We start from the raw sequence: 5,920 nt of genomic DNA, 5'->3' as shown, positions 1-5,920 counted from the left end.
ATTTGAGGACCCCTTCAGGGGGTCTATCTAAAAGACTCCCAAATTGCATAACTCTTATCTGTAGGGGGAAAAGAAAGTCCTTAACTGGTGAATAGGAGATGTGAAAGAGAAGTAAAGGCAAGAGTAGTCAGCATTACAAGTTCTAGACAGGAACTAGAAAAAAGTCAGAATAGGGCAATTTTCAAATGTTCATATGAGAGTCCATTGGAATTTCTTGACAAGGGCTTCCAAAACCATCCCTCTATTGGGTTCTTCCTCATTTTTCTTTTGCCTGCCAAAGCTGGACTCCAGAGTGATGGATTCAGGATTTGCTTTCTGGTGTTTTGATAACTGTTGGAGTGGTTAGAATCAGTTCAGTTCCCTCTCAAAGGCTTCTAGACAGGGAGAGAAAACAAATTTAGCCATCATTTTAGAACAATATTGCTGGTTGTCTCCCTTAGGTACAGGTGGGCACTACAGTATTGGAGACCAAGATTTTAAATGTTACATCTAGGCAGCACTTTCTGGTTAGGAATAAAATCATAAATGAGAAATAATTGTCTAAATAACTTTTTATATGATTTAAGCCTAATGTCTGGGATGTGTAATCCCTTGAACTCTTAACTTTATGCTTTGGTTATACTTTCCTTTTGGGTGTTTAAGACCATACAGTTGGCCCAAATAAATCAATTTATTTTTACACTTAAGGTCATTTGAGGATCTGTTCCTCAGGGGTCACATGGGCTTGGGAGGAGCTCCTGGCTCCTTTCTTTTACTAATTCCATCTATGTGAAGAGAAGTCAAAGGTCCTGCTCGACCATGGCTGGCTTCACTTGGAAGCATGAATGAGATGTTTCCTCTGAGTTGACCCTCCTCTTTGTAGACTGGACACTGGTTCAAGTCCATTTTGTGGGGTCTCTATGTCCTCCCTGAACAAGAGGACAGGTGACTCACTACAATTACAGGACATTTTGAGAGATGTTCCATAGTCCCCTGGAACTAAGTTGACCTTGGAGGGTAAGGGGCAAAACTGTCCTTTAATTCTCTCTGACCACATTAGTATAGACCTCAAACTATGGTTGTTAAACATCCAATAAGGTTAGTTCCACAAGTCTGGGACTTTTAATTATCATGTGCTATGTAGTTAAAGCTTGGGTAAAAAACCAAATGTTCTCAGATAAACCTTGACTAGATATATATTTTGTTCCTTAAACTAGTTGACTAAACTATGACCATAGAAAATTTAAGATTATGTGTATATTATTTTTGTCTCATCCTTTATATATCATAAGAAACCTAAACAGACCTTCATCATTTGCTTAGGCTTTCTCATTTTTTTCTGTCTATTTTGGAAACTATCTCCATCTCCACATCCTTTTAACATCTTTTACATTCTCATTTTCTTTTTTTTTTTTAAATAATTGTGAGACATAATAGCATTAACAAACTTTCCATCTGTTGTGAGACTTCTTTTCCTGGGGATGCTAAGCAATGCTTATTCCCTTTCAATGTTGTAGTGTCAAACCAATGTTTGATTAAAGTTTTCCTGGGTAACCAATGAATTTATGGAGATTACTTACAGAGATGACTGAGGGGTTGCTGAGGTGTATGAGTGACCTGGGGGTATGCACACTGGAAAGCCTTTACCCAGCATGGATCAAGCCTTCTCTTCCTAGCCTTCCTCAGATTGCATACTTTAGCCCTCCCCAAATCCCGGAGGCCATGCAAACATGAGGGGTTGCTGAGGTGTATGTATGACCTGAGGGTATGCACACTGGAAAGCCTTTACCCAGCATGGGTCAAGCCTTCTCTTCTTAGCCTTCCCCAGATTGTATACTTTAGCTCTCCCCAAATCCAGAAGGCCATGTGTGATTAGGGTCAAGTTACATACAGTTGGCTGGGAGGAGTGGCTGGATAATCCTGTGAGGGTCCAATGACCCTGCTTGGCCCTCCTTTAATGAATGGGCGCAATCATCATCAAGCCCAATTGTGAGTATCTTTAGCAATCAGGCTCAGCTGATGTCATGATGATGGCAATTATTTCATGCAGAAGGGACTGCCACATAGCATCATCTTATTTAAAGGACCTGGACTTTAAAAGGATTTTTTGCTAGGATCCACATATGAAGGAGAACATATGTCATTTGTTTTTCTGAGTCTGTGCTAGTTCACTTAGTATAACAGTTTCTAGATCCATCCATTTACCTGCAGATTTCATGATTTCATCTTTCTTTACTGCTGAGTAGAACTACATTGTGTAAATAAACCACATTTTCATTATCCACTCATCAGTTGAGAGACACTTAGGTTGCTTCCATCTCTTAGCACCTTGGAGGCCAAAATCAGGGACTCTCGGGCAGTCTCCAAAGATCTGGGCCCCTACTAAAGGGCAGAGAAGCCTAGCCCCTTTTTATAGGATTTCTTTGGTAGGTTCATTTTTAGTTTTTTAAGAGTTCTCCATACTGTTTTCCACAGGGGTTGCACGAGTTTGCAATCCCACCAGCATTGAATGAGCGTTTCCCTTTCTCCACATCCTCATCAGCATTTGGTATCATTTGTTCTCTTGATCTTAGCCAGTCTGATTGGGGTAAGGTGATACCTTAGGGTGGTTTTAATTTGCATTTCCCTAATTACTAACGATGTTGAACACGTTTTGAGATGTTTCTTAGCAATCTTTATTTCTTCCTTTGAGAACTCTCTGTGATTTTTTGCCCTTTTTTTTTTTTTTTTTTTGTCTTTTTGAGACAGGGTCTCCCCGTAGCCCCAGCTGTCCTGGATTCACTATGTAGACCAGGCTGGTCTTGAACTCACAGAGATCTGCCTGCCTCTGCCTCATGAGTGCTGGGATTAAAGGCTAGGTCATTTGGTTATTTATTTCGTATGTAGGTATGTTTGTGTGTATGTGTGTGGGCACGTGCATGCCACAGAATGAATTCTTGTTTGTGGAGGTCAGGACAACTTGGGGGAGTTGATTCCTTCCTTCTAGCTTGTGGGTCCTGGGGATTGAACTCAGGGAGTCAGGCTTGGTGGCAAGTATCTTCACCTTCTGAGCCATCTCACAGACCCTGACTCCAAATTTTAGAGCAGAAAGGTTATGCAATAAACCCATCCCTTCGTTGCTTGCTTGCCCCAGGAGTCCTCTCTCCTGGCTATCTGCCTGGTTTCTAAGATCTATAAAATTGAATTTGAAATTGGGTTGTAAATGTGCTGGCAAATATTCAACAGGTTCTTCAAAAAACTACACATATATGTATTTATTTGTCAAGATACATTATTTTCAGGCAAATCATACTGACACAAGGGAACCATAGAATGCAATTTTAAAACAATAGGAAACTATTATTTATTGTAAATCTCAATAATAAATTGCAAATTCCCTCAGAATGTTCTCAGTGTGTTTTTGCTGATCTCTTTTTATGTGTATTTAACCTGTGGTTGAAATGGATAAACGAGTGCAGTTACAACATAGATGTTTTTTGACACTGGAAGGATAAAAGTGAAGCAACTTGAACTTGACTTTGTCAGAATTTGACTAATCAGTGTCACCAATGATCAGTGATATCTCTGCTGAACTCTGGTAATAGTTTTTGAATACTGGAAAAAGGATTCCTTACGTTTTTGTCCTTTCTACAATGCAACATACTTTTAAGACAATGCCATGTATTAACACTGTCTCCTTTATTTTTTTAAAATAACTAATTTATTGAGAATTTCATACATGGAAATAAGGTGTTTTGATCAAAGCCATGCCCACTCCCTCTCCTCCAACTCCTCCCATATCTTCCCATCACTTTTTTCTGATAACTCCATATGTTCTTTCTTCTTCTTTGATTGATTTGTTTATTTTTATGGGGCTTTTGCCTACTCTAACATTCCCCTCTCTGAAGAGGTAACCCTAAAATCTTTTAAGGATTAGATACAAGCTTCCAAATACTTTTGACATTTTTGGCCTTTGAAACGGAGTATGTTGCTAAGAGGCCCAAGGACATTGTGAGTTTTAGCCAAAAAAACTGGATGCTTTTCTTTGGGGTCTTTTTACTCTAACTGCCTAGGCAATTCCTACCTCCTATTCTTATCACACCATCCTCTGAAGAGGTTACCCAAATTGTCAATAGGGAATAGGGATGCAGACCACTCTAGCTTTTTCCATGCTGAACAGGGATGCAGGGTGAGGCAATTGGAGCACCCCTTCAGTGGGTCTATCTGAAAGACTCCCAAATTGCATAACTTTTATCTCTAAGGGGGAAAAGAAAGTCCTTAACTGGTGAACAGGAGATGTGAAGGAGAAGTAAAGGCAAGAGTAATTACTATTACAAGTTCTAGACAGGGAACTAGAAAATCTCCTTTAGTTTTTAAAGTCTAGAGAGCATACCAAGGAAAACAACATGAAATGAAGCTTCATTTTGTGATATAAAATTAGAAATCAAATCCCAAGTTGTAGCACTCACCACATTTTATGTTGTAAATACTTGCATGGCCTATTTCCTGTTAATGTGACGTCACTGAATATAGCCCTAGAAGGATAATAGTAAATGTCAAATAACTATTTACTGCCTTTGTCTGTAAGATACTTTAGTACACTGTAAATCTGTATAACTTAATTTTGATCTGCTAGCTGTGCTTGTCAACACTCTCAAGACTCTTGTGAATTTGACTCCTACAAGTTGGTATGTGCAGTTCCAGCCTAGCACTCACTACATCCTTTCCTTGAAACCAGGCAAGCTGGATCCCTTATGTACAAAACAGGGCCTGGCACAGCACAAGTAATCAGGACATGTTCTGAATGAGTGAATGAGTGAATGGGTGGGTGGCTAGTAAATGTGTGTCAAATAAACACACGGATGGATGCTGCCTGAGTCTCGGCTGCACCATCTAAGATGTAATTCACATCCCATACAATTCACCTGTTTGAAGTGTACAACTCAGAAGATTTTAGTGCCTTCAGAACTGCGCAACCATCAGCAATATAAATTTTAGAGCATTTTTATTACCCACCCCCCAATAACTTGGGCCATTAGCAGTCTCTCATCATGTCTCTGGCCTCCCAGCCTCAGACAGCCATTAACTTATTTTCTTGTCCCTAAAGATTTGCCTAGTCTGTACAGTTCATATAATACAATCACAACCATCTGAATTTTGCATCTGAAAGACAATAACATAATATTTTCAAGGTTCATCTGTATGCTAGTGTGTATCAGTACTCCATTTATCTTTATTAATAAATACTATTCTGTTACATGGATCGTTTTCATTCCTCAGTTGATGGAAATCTGAATTGTTTCTACTTTTTTCCCAGAATTTTTGCGAATTTCATACAATATATTTTGATAGAATTTATATCTTTTCTGCAAATCACTTTGGTGTGGTGTGTGTATTCTATATTATATATTTTTTATATATATATATATATATATATATATATATATATATATATATGTAGAGAGAGAGAGAGAGAGAGAGAGAGAGGCCTATAGAGTCAAATTTGTGTTCCCAAATATCCTTCAATACAGGTTCATCTACTGGAGCCTGGTCAACCTGCCAAGGGTCTCACCCTTAAATATGACTGATGCCCCTTCCCAGCAGCCATTGGTTTCCAACAGTTCCTCAGGTAGGGCTGGGGTTTCTTACCCACCTCCCCACATCCATGCTGGGATTTTGTCTGGCTTAATTAAGCATACGTAGTACTTGTGCGTGCTGTCACCATTACTGAATTCCTATGAGTAATTTCCCAGCTGTCTGGAAAAATGCCATTTCCTCATGGTCATCCACTACCTCTGGCACTTACAGTCTTTGCACCCCCTCTTCTGGAATGATCCCAGAGTCTTTGGAGGCAGAAGTTTGGTATAGGTGTCCAATTCAGGAATAATCACTCTGCAGGAATAATTCTCTACAGGTTGGCCATTTGTAGGTTTCTGTATTAATTACCATCTGCTGTGTAAGG

This window comes from Nannospalax galili, unplaced genomic scaffold (assembly GCF_000622305.1).
Source record: "Nannospalax galili isolate Female #2095 unplaced genomic scaffold, S.galili_v1.0 scaffold351, whole genome shotgun sequence".
Taxonomy (NCBI): Eukaryota; Metazoa; Chordata; class Mammalia; order Rodentia; family Spalacidae; genus Nannospalax; species Nannospalax galili.
The sequence above is the reverse complement of the archived record's forward strand: the minus strand, read 5'-3'. Positions refer to the sequence as shown.